General features: G+C 38.7%; 1 protein-coding gene across 2 annotated transcripts in view; it reads right to left on the reverse strand.

The window, feature by feature from the left end:
• Positions 1-14990, reverse strand: part of psd2 (pleckstrin and Sec7 domain containing 2) — a 95598-nt gene extending 80608 nt beyond the window's left edge. For both annotated transcript variants that reach the window (XM_062045419.1, XM_062045420.1), the window contains exon 1: positions 14741-14990. The gene's annotated coding sequence lies outside the window, so the exon portion shown is untranslated. The remainder of the gene's footprint in view (positions 1-14740) is intronic.
• Positions 14991-15269: the final 279 nt, after the last annotated feature.

Genomic DNA, 15269 nt, shown 5'->3' on the forward strand with positions numbered 1-15269 from the left:
CACTAATTCCTCCTGCTATGTCTTCTTATTCTCTGGCAGACCAGCGCCCTTATTTATTAAGCGTTTGTATGCACAAAAAGCTGTCGTACGCCCTTTTTCACAGCAAAGTTGAGAAGAGTTGTTTCGATAGTGAACTGCTTGTGGAAATGTGCGGTGCCTCATGTCATCTCTAAATTCTCTAAAGAAAGACTTAAAAAGTTGCAAGAATATTTTTTTATTTAAAAAGAGTTACAAAAAGAGACAACTGCCATTATATCAAACTGATTTTTGATTTTGATTGGACGTGTCATTGTGAAAATGCTTAAACGAAAATTTAAAAGTATGTTGGAGTTTGGGTGTTGGTAGAGGGAACAGTGATAAAGTAATCTAAAATAATTTGTGTTAAAAAAGGGGGCATATAAATATAAGAATATTATTCCTCCATCTGCTCCTTTCTGATCATGGAAATGTATAAGAAACAAAAAAAACTATGAAAGTGTGAACTGTTCGTGGCTTGTATATATGCATTTTCATGAAAGGAATAAAAAGAAATGATGATGATGATCTCCATGGCTGGCGTATACGCACATTTCTACATGATGTGGATATTTTGCCGACACTCAGGTGAGGCTGGGTAACTGTTTAATTAAAGAAATGTCAAACAAGCACTCCTCCCAATGATTGAGGTGCACTTTAGAGACATATGAAGAAGTTACACGAATGGATATAAAAAACATAGGCAAAGTGTTGCACGTTAGTCAGGTATATTCATTTCCTATACAATGCAGCTGAACATGCTGTAATTAAAGAGCATTTTGAAGCAACAGCTGGTTTTCCTAATGTAATTGGAGCTATCGGCTGCACAAACATTGCTCGCCATCATATGATGAATATGTATATGTCAATTTGGTCAGACTGTGTGTGATGCGCAAATGCAATGAAGCAACATTGTAGCGATGTGGTCTGGTCCGACGTATGATTCTTACATTCTAAGTAACAGCAGGGAACAAACTACTGGCTGACATTGTGCGTGTTTAGTGACTTCTTGGTGAGAACATTTATTTATGTGTCCTAATATTAATCCCTGTAATGCACAGTGAGCAAAGGTACTGCTTTCATATAAAGCGATAAAGGAATGGAACGACCTCACAACAAACTTGAAAAGTCTAACAGATTACTCTTCATTCACAATTGAAGTTAAAAAGTGGCTTTGGAGCGATCAAAGCTGCTCACACGGTCACTGAGTTGGGCACTATGATTGACACATCAACTTAATGTGTATTATATTTATCCATTAGAGCATTTTGTTATAAGTTGTGAGGTGTGTCTGTTAACATCATGGTTGTGTTTTACAAATGATGACAGATGTAAACAAGAGCATGTATTGTCTTTGTTTTATGATGTAAATGAGGTGTGGTTGAATTGAATAATAAGTATGTGTCAATGAAAGGGCATTTTATGAATTTTCTTCATTTGATTACATGCCATAGTATGATTTTATTGTTATAATTTTATTGCATGATTTGTGTATCCCTTTAATTTAGGTAACCAGGGACTGCAGATGAAAATTAGCTATAATCTGGTACAGAACATATCTGTCTTTGAGCTTAATGTTTCTGTGCATTGTCCCTTCAAATAAAGACTAAACTAAACTAAACTTAAATGTTACTTTTTTTCTATATTATATTATACATGTCTTAACAGCATCATCAGCGTCAGTGACTTGCTGTTTTTTTCTGGTTAAACTACTATACTTTAAACTATTTCAAACAAGCCTGTGTGCAAAGTATACTCATGTTAAAAAACAGTGTGTAAAGTGTGAAATGCTAAACCACACCTTTTCCCTGGTGCATGCACTGCTGCACTAACATGCAACAATACTGGAATAGACTACATTTTTACACTCCAGCAAGAAGCACCTCCAACTCATTGTTGGTGAAATTCTTATTTCATGCCGCCTTGCTCATTATCTTTGTGCTTTCTGATTGTGCGGAGGGTGGGATCTTAGGCACATGACTAATTCAAATATGATCTGCATATTTAAATGGGGGCGTGGACAGGGAGTGGTCCAGCCACTACAACATGTGCGCTCAGTTATGTGTTGATGGGGGAGTACAAAGGAGATGTGCTTGGATTAATGCGTGCACACACTTTAATACATCTGATTTTGTTTGTGTGTGCGACGTTTTCTTGATTTCAGCGTACTCCATTTTAGTAAATCCATGCAAGTCTTAAAGGCCTAATGAAATGATTTTTTTTTATTTAAGCGGGGATAGCAGATCCATTCTATGTGTCATACTTGATAATTTCGCGATATTGCCATATTTTTGCTGAAAGGATTTAGTAGAGAACATCGACGATAAAGTTCGCAACTTTTGGTCGCTGATAAAAAAAAGCCTTGCCCCTACCGGAAGTAGCGCGACGTCGCAGGTTGAAGGGCTCCTCACATTTCCCCATTGTTTACAATGCAGCGAGAGCGATTCGGACCGAAAAAGCGACGATTACCCCATTAATTTGAGCCAGGATGAAAGATTTGTGGATGAGGAACGTGAGAGTGAAGGACTAGAGTGCAGTGCAGGACGTATCTTTTTTCGCTCTGACCGTAACTTAGGTACAAGCTGGCTCATTGGATTCCACACTTTCTCCTTTTTCTATTGCGGATCACGGATTTGTATTTTAAACCACCTCGGATACTATATCCTCTTGAAAATGAGAGTCGAGAACACGAAATGGACATTCACAGTGACTTTTATCCCCACGACAATACATCGGCGAAACACTTTAGCTACGGAGCTAACGTGATAGCATCGGGCTTAAATGCAGATAGAAACAAAATAAATAAACCCCTGACTGGAAGGATAGACAGAAAATCAACAATACTATTAAACCATGGACATGTAACTACACGGTTAATGCTTTCCAGCCTGGCAAAGCTTAACAATGCTGTTGCTAAGGACGCCATTGAAGCTAACTTAGCTACGGGACCTCGACAGAGCTATGCTAAAAACATTAGCTCTGCACCTACGCCAGCTCTCATCTGCTCATCACGACGCGTGCTCACCTGCGTTCCAGCGATCGACGGCGCGACGAAGGACTTCACCCGATCACTGATGCGGTCGGCGGCCCGGAGACGGAGGAAGTAAAGGTGAGGACAGCGGTGCGGCGGCGGGCGTTGTAGCTTTTGACGACACCCCGGCCGCCATCAGACTCGGCAAGAAACATATATTTCCCCAAAGTTACGTACGTGACATGCACATAGCGCCACGCACATACGGGCTTGGATCAAATGTTTGGAAGCCAAAGTTGTACTCACGGTAGCGCGTCTGCTATCCATCTCAAAGTCCTCCTGGTTGTGTTGCTGTAGTCCGCCGCTAATACACCGATCCCACTTACAGCTTTCTTCTTTGCAGTCTTCATTGTTCATTAAACAAATTGCAAAAGATTCACCAACACAGATGTCCAGAATACTGTGGAATTTTTCGATGAAAATGTTTGTATTGGGACACAATGGTGTGCCAATACTTCCGTTCACTCCGTGACGTCACGCGCATACGTCATCATACATAGACGTTTTCAACCGGAAGTTTAACGGGAAATTTAAAATTGCACTTTATAAGTTAACCCGGCCGTATTGGCATGTGTTGCAATGTTAAGATTCCATCATTGATATATAAACTATCAGACTGCGTGGTCGGTAGTAGTGGGTTTCAGTAGGCCTTTAATACATGAGGCCCCAGGTGTGTATAAAGTGTGTTGAAGGGGCTGTTTGCAACCTTAAGCCGTATAGCCCCTTGTAACACATGCACCCGCAATTGTTGTCAGCTAATGATAGCAATTTGGCAAAGTTTAGCTACTAATGTTTGCTATCATTGAATGTATAGCCTATCGTAACAACAAGACTACAAATTTGAGTTGCTTCTCGAGGACCGCTTTTGTGTTTGCACATGCTCCAGGTATGTAGATGTGAACGACACATCCATGAGAGACAGCCTGAATGCCAGATTTTTTCTTTGGGCTGATGAGCATCCATCCATCAATTTTGTACCGCTTGTCCCGGCACGATAACTTAAAAATTAGACAACTTCAGATTGTTTTCTTTGTTTAAAAATAGAACAAGCACATTCTGAAAATGTACAAATCATAATGTTGTTGGGGATTTTTTTACACTTGCATGCTGCGGTTAATAGTATTCTATCTTTATTTGTCGTTATTTATACTTTCTGAATAAATTATCAACTCATTCATGTTAATTTTCAATCTATCAAGATAAAAAAATATCAAAATCAAATTAGAGTATGTTTTATTAGTTTGCTCATTTTCTTCAGCTGGTGCACTCACATAATTTGGTTTATTTTTTTTTTACATATGTAGCATAATCTACAAAGACACAAAGAATTGCTATTGCAACATCTAGTGAACACATTTAGAACAGCAGCTTATTTTCTTTCAAACATTTTGGCTCATTTTTATACTTAGCAAACTCATCCCGCAGGCCGTACGTTTCACACCCCTGGGTTAGATTCAACTTTATTGTCATTACAATTGTACAGAACAATGCAACGAAATGCAGTTTAGCATCGAACCAGAGTGCAATAGAGCAAGTATTAGATCATATTTACAACACCGATAAATATAGATGCAACTATATGAGATGGTAGAAACTCTGCTATTGGTAATATTTACATTAATTACATATATTTCAGTGACTAAAGTGCGTTTAACGTGTTTTAACAGGGTGAGAGTTCAAGAGTGTTAATGCTCTGTGAAAGAAACTCTCTAGTCTGCTGGTCCTGGCCCGGAGGCTCGTGTAGCTCTGGCCAGAGGGCAGGAGGCTATCAAACTACATAAGGTAGCCAATGGTGTTCTTGTTATATGTTTTGGTTTGAAAACTTTGAGCAAGTTCAAATACCCCTTTAAGAGACGGAGTTACGATGCATACCACCAGGGGTTTAACGACAGGCTACGTTCGCAGACAGCCCCATTATAATGTGTTGATGAGTGAGGGTGAACAGGCCTATTTGTGACAGTCCAAATGTATTTCTGGCACCACAAATAAATGAATATACAGGAAACACTGATTTATTGTTGCTGTAAAGATTACTTGATGGCATATGATGTTCGTAAAGATGAATGTGTTCTCACTGGATTAATATCTAACTTGATAGAAGAAAAATCATGACTCGATTGAGGCAGATTTGATAAGACTTGGTTGCTCAGCATGAGAACGCCACTGGTTCACTTCATCTGCACTGAAATAAGATGATGCAAATTATGCAGAAGCCAAAAAGTGATGCAAATTCCCTCCAGGCATGTCTCCCATTTCAGACCTTCTTCTCTTGGACTTACACAAAAATGTAAAACTACTATCACAAAGGGACATACATACCCACAAAGAAGCCATATATTTGGCTTTTAATGAAGAAGTCTTTTGTTGAAAATGTCATGCAATGAAAGGAAATGTTATTAAAGTACAATGTGATTATTCAACTCTTTTGTGTTTCCACAGGCAAACACTGTGTGTGTGTGTGTGTGTGTGTGTGTGTGTGTGTGTGTGTGTGTGTGTGTGTGTGTGTGTGTGTGTGTGTGTGTGTGTGTGTGTGTGTGTGTGTGTGTGTGTGTGTGTGTCTTTTAATCCCTCTCACTGTTGTGTGATGATCTCAATGGACGCTCTGACTGATCCCTCAACAGATTCGTTTTGAATATGTGAGCCGTGATCGGCTGACACATTTCATTCAGAGGTGCATTAGTAATTGCAAAAATGTTCTATTTACCAAACGCCGTCAATAAATTCCAGCTACAGACAAATCAGTCACATGATAGCACATTGCAGGCTTACGTTGGATTTCAATGTGCTGAATAAATTGTAACACGCTAAGAAATGTGCATTTTCAGAATGTGCTTGTGCATTTTGTTTACTTTTAATCAAAAAACAAGCATTAGCCCTCATGACTGACAATAATGAGTCCAGATAGAGCTTTTGCAATAATTGCAATTGTGCAAACATGCTCTATTAACATCAGTTTATGCAAGTACATAAGTATGCATTTGCACATATCAACACGCAGTCAAATGTGAGCACGTACCCAAGCAAAACAGTCACACAGCTCCATAAATGGAAACAGTGAACAGTTACGAAACCAGACATGGAAAGTGGGAATTCTCTCTTGTCTGTCGCCAGTGTTCCGTTTCTCTTCCCTGCACTCGTCTTCATCTGCTCCACATTATGCTTTTTAATATCTCACAGTCCCAATCCACTGTCAAACTCTCATTTTGCACTAATTGAGGCAAATGGGTCTTTTTAAGAAAAGGAGAAGAGTGGAACTGAGCCAGACTGTTATTTCCACTACTGAGGAGAGCAGATGTGCTCATAAACACATCACAAGGTGTTTGTGCTTGTGTAAGAACACGCATATGTATGCGTCTCTCTTTATATAACAACGAGAGACTATCATAATTTTACCTTTGTCAGCAGAACACTGAAACTCTCATGCCTCATCAATTCACTTTAATTGCAATCTGACCACCTGACAATCATGTGAACAACACAATAACACACACACGCACACACACATTACTATTCTGACTGATAAATCACCAGTGAGCAATGCTGCTGACAAAAGACTGTTTCTTCTGCTTTTCCTATACATTTTTGCTTTCTGTATTTTTTCCCCCACTCATGCATACCCTCCAAGAAGAGGATGCTGGTCCCTAGGAGGATATACACACACACATTCAGTCTAATGCACACAATGGACACACAACATGGTGAGATTTATTGATCCCTTTGACACAGAGTCACAGTCTTCTAGGAGGCCCTTCAGATAAGCATGATTGGGATCTGTCAGAGATCCCAAAGAGGCTTCTGATGCAATCAGTCAGGAATTAAACACTCACTCACTCCCTTGCTGGCAATCAGATTGAACACAATCCACTTAAAGACCTTAATCAGTCCATATTAATACACATTGTTTGGTTCTATATTCTACTACAAATAAATTGCTTCAGAAAAAAAAGAACAGAAAGTAAGACTTGGCCATTTTTATCATTGTAATTAATTCTCAGGTTTATATGTCATTCATTGTTTGTATATCCTTTAAATTAGGGTTCTCAAAAGTATTAATACTTCAATATCAGTATCTCGATTATTTTATATTTCTTGCATGTATGGAAAAAAATTGACAATAAAGAATCTTTAAGGTCCTTTGAAGTCCTTTAAAAGTAATACTAATTTGCAAAAAGCACATCAATATCTGCTTTTTTCCGTATCGTCAGTACCAAATAAAGGTAGAAATGATAGTCGTTCTCCAATACATCAAGATTGAATCGATGGACAAATGACAAAACATCAATTATTTGTGTATGTTAGATAAAGCTGAGTAGAGCTGAAGCCTATCCCAGCTGCACTCGGGCGCGGAAGGTAGGGTACACCCTGGACAAGTCATCATCTCATCGCAGGGCCAACACAGATAGACAGACAACATTCACACTAACATTCACACACTAGGGCCAATTTCTTGTGTTACCAATCAACCTATCCCCAGGTGCATGTCTTTGGAGGTGGGAGGAAGCCGGAGTACCCGGAAGGTATGGGCGCCGATCCCGTGGGTGCTTCGGGGCCCGAGCACCCACGGACAATGCAGAGCACCCACGTGGAATTGATGGCAACTTTCAATCTTTAAAATAATTTTTGAAAAATCAATCTTGTTGTATTTAATTTTGTGGCGAGTTTGGTCTGTTTTACAAAACAATAAAGCCACAAATCCTATGGGATATTAACTTTGCTGAACGTCAATTTTTTTTTTTTTAATACACACACACCGAGCACCCACTGGTAGAAATGTAGATTGGCGCCTATGCCGGAAGGAACCCACACAGTATAAATAAATATATATATACAGTACAGGGCAAACGTTTGGACACACCTTATCATTCAATGCATTTTCTTTATTTTCATGACTATTTACATTGTAGATTGTCACTGAAGGCATCAAAACTATGAATGAACACATGTGGAGGTATGTACTTAACAAAAAAAGGTGAAATACCTTAAAACATGTTTTATATTCTAGATTCTTCAAAATAGCCACCCTTTGCTCTGATTACTTTTTCGCACACTTCACATGTGTGCTTGAAGCTCATCGAGTTAATGCCAAGAGTGTGCAAGCATTAATCAGAGCAAAGGGTTGCTATTTTGAAAAAAGTAGAATATAAAACATGTTTTCAGTTATTTCACCTTTTTTTGTGAAGTACATTACTTCACATGTGTTTATTCATAGTTTTGATGCCTTCAGTGACAATCTACAATGTAAATAGTCGTGAAAATAAAGAAAACACATTGAATGAGGAGAAGGTGTGTCCAAACTTTTTGGCCTGTACTGTATATATATATATATATATATATATATATATATATATATATATATATATATATATATATATATATATATATACTGTATATATATATATATATATATATATATATATATATATATATATATATATATATATATATATATATATATATATATATATATATATATATATATATATATATATAGACATACTTTTTTTTTTTATTATTATTATTAATTGGAAAAAAAATTGCAAAAAAGCATAACGTAATGAGAAAAAATTAATAACATACAAAAACAGAAACATTTGTCTATAAATAGCCTATATGTTTTAGCTTTTTCATACAAATCCCAGACGTAAGTCATCACACTACCACTATATTAAAAGTATATTAAAAACGAGCGTAGTTATGTCATTACGCACTAAAAGCCGGAAGAGGACGGCCTCTAGGCACATAAAGGTTGCAAACAGCCCCTTTAATGTTACAATGCTATTTAAAAACACTGTCTGTAATGTTTACTGTGTAATATGTGTATTATCCTATAGTTTGATGCTGAAACAGAGTAAATAAATTACATTTCTTTGTATAAGACAATTTTATTCTAATTAAAAAAAACATCCAATCTGAGACTTTAAACTCAATCACAGAGGTTTCTCTGTATTATCCCCTGGACTCACAAGCCTTGTTTATACACCACCACTTCTAAACTGACCTTCATGTGTCCAAGGCATACAAAGATGATTCATTTGTGCCATTGAAGGATAATTGTATATCTCATCAGTGCACCAGCCAAGTGCACGCTGATGCATGATGGCCAGAGGTTAATAGCTGTGCATAACCGAGAGTCAATTAAAATGCACTGAGGAACTAAAAAAAGTAAGATATGCTCACCGGTAGTCATTTCTGATACAAACTGATTTCAATGGCAGAAAATTAAGTGATTTGTTCACAGGCATAGCATGAGACGACTCAATCAATAACTCACTCTAATTAAAACACAACAAAGACCATGGCTTCAAAACAATCAGTCACTATCTTAAACAGAGCTAATACAATATGCATGAAGCTGAAGCTGATGCAATGAACACTGACAATACGATGTGATGTGTATGCCCTCTCCCCCATCCTCCTCTAATCCAGTGTTTTTCAACCACTGTGCCATGAGATACAGTCTGGTGTGCCGTGGGAGATTATCTAATTTCACCTATTTGGGTTAAAAATATTTTTTGCAAACCAGTAATTATAGTCTGCAAACTGTTGGTGCTGTCTGGAGCTTGGCAGAGTAACCGTGTAATACTCTTCCATGTCAGTAGATGGCAGTCGGTAGCTAATTGCTTTGTAGATGTCGGAAACAGCGGGAGGCAGTGTGCAGGTAAAAAGGTGTTTAATGCTTAAACCAAAAATAAACAAAAGGTGAGTGCCCCTAAGAAAAGACATTGAAGCTTAGGGAAGGCTATGCAGAACGAAACTAAAACTGAACTGGCTACAAATGAAACAAAAACAGAATAATGGACGACAGCAAAGACTTACTGTGGAGCAAAGACGGCGTCCACAATGTACATTCGAACATGACATGACAATCAACAATGTCCCCACAAAGAAAGATAAAAACAACTGAAATATTCTTGATTGCTAAAAAAAAGTAGATGTGGGAAATATCGCTCAAAGGAGGACATGAAACTGCTACAGGAAAATACCAAAAAAAGAGAAAAAGCCACCAAAATGGGAACGCAAAACAAGAACTAAAACACTACACACCGGAAAACGGCAAAAAACTCAAAATAAGTCAGGGCATGATGTGACAGGTCGTGACAGTACACCTACTTTGAGACAAGAGCTATGTTGATGCATGGTTGGTTATGGTTTAAAGTCATATCCAACAATTGCGACAACGACTTTTTACTGTCAACTGAGTTTCGTTTTTTAATGATTTCTGCTGGTGTTGTGCCTTTGGATTTTTTCAACTCAAAAAATGTGCCTTGGCTCAAAAAAGGTTGAAAAACACTGTTCTAATCTATCAGAGACACACGCTCAGCAATATACACTTAGTCTCACAGTAAAAAAAAAAGACCCGGTGACCCTGATCTGCATGCAGCACTGCCACTGCAACCGCAGTGCAAAGCTTTTGCGTCACCTTTTAAAAATGTCATTGTGTATCACAAGCACAGATGCAAACAGATGGGGAAGAAATCATTTCCTGGTTGTCAGCCTGAGAGAGGAAGCACGAAAATACAGAGTTGGAACCACTCCAGGGTGTATGGGGTGTGTGCGTGTGTGTGTGTGTGTGTGTGTGTGTGTGTGTGTGTGTGTGTGTGTGTGTGTGTGTGTGTGTGTGTGTGTGTGTGTGTGTGTGTGTGTGTGTGTGTGTGTGTGTGTGTGTGTGTGTGTGTGTGTGTGTGTGTGTGTGTGGTTGCCTACATACAAAGGCAAGACAGTACAGACTCCAGTGAAGCGGAGAAGTTCCCCCAAATCACCCTGATATGTCACTTCTAGGATGTCAAGGTCAACCATTTGCTCGCATTTAGTCAAACAAAAGCCTTACATGTCAATATCGTACAGCTGCTACAGCATCTCTGCTAGGAAGACATTCAACAAGATTTTGCAGTGTGTCTCTGTACGTTTTTACCATTTTATCCATAATACGTAATGTTAGACCTGAGAGAGAGAGCCTGCTTGGTCACCATCTCTCTTTTGGTTCATCACAAAATGTTTGCCGGACTTAAAGTCACGGTTCTTCGACACCTAAGAAAAATGATCTTCCAAAAGCTGCTATCACACTGTTTACCAAAAGGTATATTTATTATTCAGGTGGCACTAAGGAGTCTCTGCAGCGTTAATGTTGGATCGTCACTTGTGGCAACAAAGTGTGAGACAGCTCGGTTTGATGCAGTTGCTGGAGCGTTAACATGTCTAACACCTTCACTTCAAAATGAATACTCCGTGGAAACCCTGCACTGTTGAGTCAGGGGAGTCAATTACAAGCAATCTTGACTAGACATGAAAATATCTATAATTAAGATAACCGTGTCTATGCGTATGTGGGTGATGATTAGGGTGCGTTCACACTTGTATAATGATACTTTTGTCAGTGTTTTTGCTAGCAGACCAAATAATGCTTACGTTAAGAACATGCAAGTCGCACCTCGATTGGACATCATATAATATGTAATGTGTACATCATCCAAACAAGCCCACGCCATCAAAACAACATGACGTCATCCGGGTCAATGACTTTCAATTGCAGGCATGCAGACATGCATACAATTGTTCAGCAAAACAAAGTCAGTTGTGCACAATAACTACACAAAAGCAAAAACGACCCTCTACTACAGGGGTGTCAAAAGTACAGCCCGAGGGCCGGATCTGGCCCGCAAACAGGTTTTATCCGGCCCGCGGGATGAGTTTGCTAAGTATAAAAATTCCCCTGAAATTTCTGAATGAAAAAAACAGCTGTTCTAAATGTGTCCACTAGATGTCGCAATATCAATTATTTGTATCTTTGTAGATGATGCTGCATGTACAAAATAAACCACATGATGTCAGTACATCAGTTGAGGAAAATTATCAAACTACATAATTAACATACTGTAATTTGATTTTGATATCATTTTATTATCTTGATGGATTTAAAATCAACACTAATAAGTTGACTGATGAACATTATCACATAATTTATTCAGAAAATAAATAATAATAAATAACGACAAATACAGATAGAACACTATTAACCGCAACATGTAAGTGTAAAAAAAACAAAAAAACATTATCATTTGTACATTTTCAGAATGTGCGTGTTCAATTTTTAAACAAAGAAAACAATCTGAAGTTGTCTTTATTTTTAAGTTATTGTGCCGTGATTTTACCAGTCCGGCCCACTTGGGAATAGATTTTTCTCCATGTGGCCCCCAATCTAAAATTAGTTTGACACCCCTGCTCTACTACTTATTTAAATTTGAATTTTGGCCTCAAAGTCCTCATGTGTCAAGAGAATTATCCCCACAAAAACATTATTTTGAGAAAATAAAAATATCGATCTAATATTGATTATATACTTTGACACCTCCCCCTCTTAGGAGTTGTGTACAGACTGTAACAATGCTGACACACCAACAGTTGTTGTTATGTTATTATCCCTCTAGATTCTTGTTAATATACTTGTTTATTTCTGTCTACCATTTTGGGTTCCATCTACATTTCTTAAAGTTTACTAGGCACTTATTTCTTGATGTTGTTACCAGCTAGCTTTGTGTTTAGCTTAGCTATTAGCATGCCTGCTCCTGGCTTGCTCATGATGTGTAATATGTTTAGCCTCGTCCACGAGTGATAATGTAACATGATCATGAAATTTAAGATACTAAGCAATGCAGTTTATCTTAATGGAGGTGATTATTATTAACTTAGGGAAGCAGCTCCACACTGTGTAGACACATAATTAGCTGCTAGCTTGTCAACCACGAGACTAAAATAAATACAGTGTTAGCCAGAGGAAATTTAAATTTTTAATTTAAAATCAATTAACGGCAATGGTGATCATGTACTTTTTATTACTGATTGGTGGCCAATCAATCTGCAAATCCTTAGAGCAGAGCATAGTCTTCGGTGAGCATCCTTGTCTACAAATGACAAAAACGAGGTATCTATGTTGTACAGAATCTGTACTGTCATGGTGCATTCACACTTTTTGGTCGGTTGAAATGGACTAGAGTCTGTTTGCTCTTGTATTGTGTTTATTTGAGAGGAACAATGTATATGTTGCACGGACCAGATAGGGCTACGAGCTAATTTCCATTGGTTGTCCCCGGGCAAAGGCAAAGTGGCAGCAGGTTAAAAATGTATTTCCAGATAAAATCTAAAAATACAGATAAAAAAGAAACACATCAACAATAACAGAGCACCAGTAGAAAGACAGATCAACACATACACGTTATATAGAGAGAATAGTGACTACAAACCGGTTGATGCTTCAACTATTTCTTTATTTTAATTGAAATGTTGCAAAGTTCTACTGTCTCAATTAATGGTAAAACTTTCCACATTACTGCTGCTGTAAATGAAAATAGATTTGGCCAAATGCTCAAGATCTAAAATTGATATACGAGCAAGTAAGGTTTATTTGTCAATTGAGAAATGTCCAAGACCAAACAGGGGGGACCAAGGCCACCTGAGAGATGGGTCTTGTCTGAGTGAGGCAAGTATAAACACCAACGCACCACAACAACGAATGCGAGCGAAAAAATGCGATTGTAAGAAACACCCAAAAGAAAGTGAAAATCAAAGTATATAAGCGTTTTAATGTAAGCCCAGGTGTGTAAATACAGTAGTTATACATATATTGGATCTTTTCAACCGAATGGTTGCCAGTTGACTTAACGTCTTTATATGAGTTATACCTCTTTGTTACACCTCACTTGGTAAAATATCAGCTTGTATTAAATATGCCATTGAAAGGAAAGTCAGACGTCACGTTTTGGGTGCATTGCCATCCAATCGACTTCATGCATATTTGGTCATCTGGCAAAAAAACACAAAGAGTGACACAAACGAGACTGCACTAAAGTGACTACTGGGTATCTTGTTTTTATTTTTGGTCTGGCCTTAATGATTCAAATGGTGTTTGATCTGATCTCATCTGTTAGCATTGCATGTAGTACTACTTGCAGTGTTTGCCAAAGTGTCCCACAATACACTTTAAAGGACATTAACCAACTAAATAGACCCGGCTCATTGTCTCCTTGCCAGTGTGTGTGTGTGTGTGTGTGTGTGTGTGTGTGTGTGTGTGTGTGTGTGTGTGTGTGTGTGTGTGTGTGTGTGTGTGTGTGTGTGTGTGTGTGTGAGAGAGAGAGAGAGAGAGAGAGAGAGAGAGAGAGAGAGAGAGAGAGAGAGAGAGAGAGAGAGAGAGAGAGAGAGAGATGTCCCTCCCAGCCTCCTCCAAGCCAGTAACCATGACAACAAGAAGGCTGGGAGACATGGTTGAAACTCAATTGAGGCTGGTGTCTTTCTTTTCCTCCCAAATAGACCCTGGTAACGTTTCAAATATGGACTTAGCGAGGAAGGAGGAGGAGGAGGCAAAAAAAAAAAAAAAATAACACAAACACACATTGAGTATAAAATCTCACGACCCGCTGACTGCATGAGCTAAACACTGCAAGGTCTAACCCGGTACAAGGGTGTCATATACTGTACACTGTACATATATACATGTGTATATATTTAAAAAAAAATCCGGAATAGCAAGAAAAGTACATGTGTATATATTTAAAAAAAAATCCGGAATAGCAAGAAAAACAAGACGTCAAAGCAGTAATGTTTTTACACTAAAGACAACATGAAAAACAAAACATCAAAGAGATGCTAGCTATATGCTAGCAGAACACAACCGCGTGTCCTCCAAGAAAATGAATAACTCACCGGTAAAAAGAAATGTCTGCTCTCTTCCCCGCTCTGTCTCCGTGCATCCACGCCGGGGAATAAGACCAGCAGACGGCTTGGTTTCTCCCTCTCTGCCTTACCCCTTCTCTCTCTCTCTCTCTCTCTCTCTCTCTCTCTCTCTCTCTCTCTCTCTCTCTCTCTCTCTCTCTCTCTCTCTCTCTCTCTCTCTCTCTCTCTCTCTCTCTCTCTCTCTCCCCCTCTATCGCTCCGTTCCCCTATCACGTGTTTCGGAGGGCGTCCCCAGGTGTCGTGAGGGACGGCGGGAAAGGAGGCTCCACGGATGCTCCGGAGCTCGGTGCGAACAGGACGCGTCACGTCTGCGGGGCCCTGTTGGCATGAAGCGGCGGAGTGGAGCCTGCTGCTAGTGGGAGGATTATAGCACTACTGATGAAGGAACCACTCAAGCTGGAATGCATTAAAAAGGATGGAAATGCATTAGAGAGTCTGGGTTGAGGTCTTCTTCTTCTTCAGATCCGCACTGACTTATTTATTTCGCCGTCACATAAGA

The sequence above is a fragment of the Entelurus aequoreus genome, linkage group LG04 (assembly GCF_033978785.1).
Source record: "Entelurus aequoreus isolate RoL-2023_Sb linkage group LG04, RoL_Eaeq_v1.1, whole genome shotgun sequence".
In the NCBI taxonomy this organism is placed as follows: Eukaryota; Metazoa; Chordata; class Actinopteri; order Syngnathiformes; family Syngnathidae; genus Entelurus; species Entelurus aequoreus.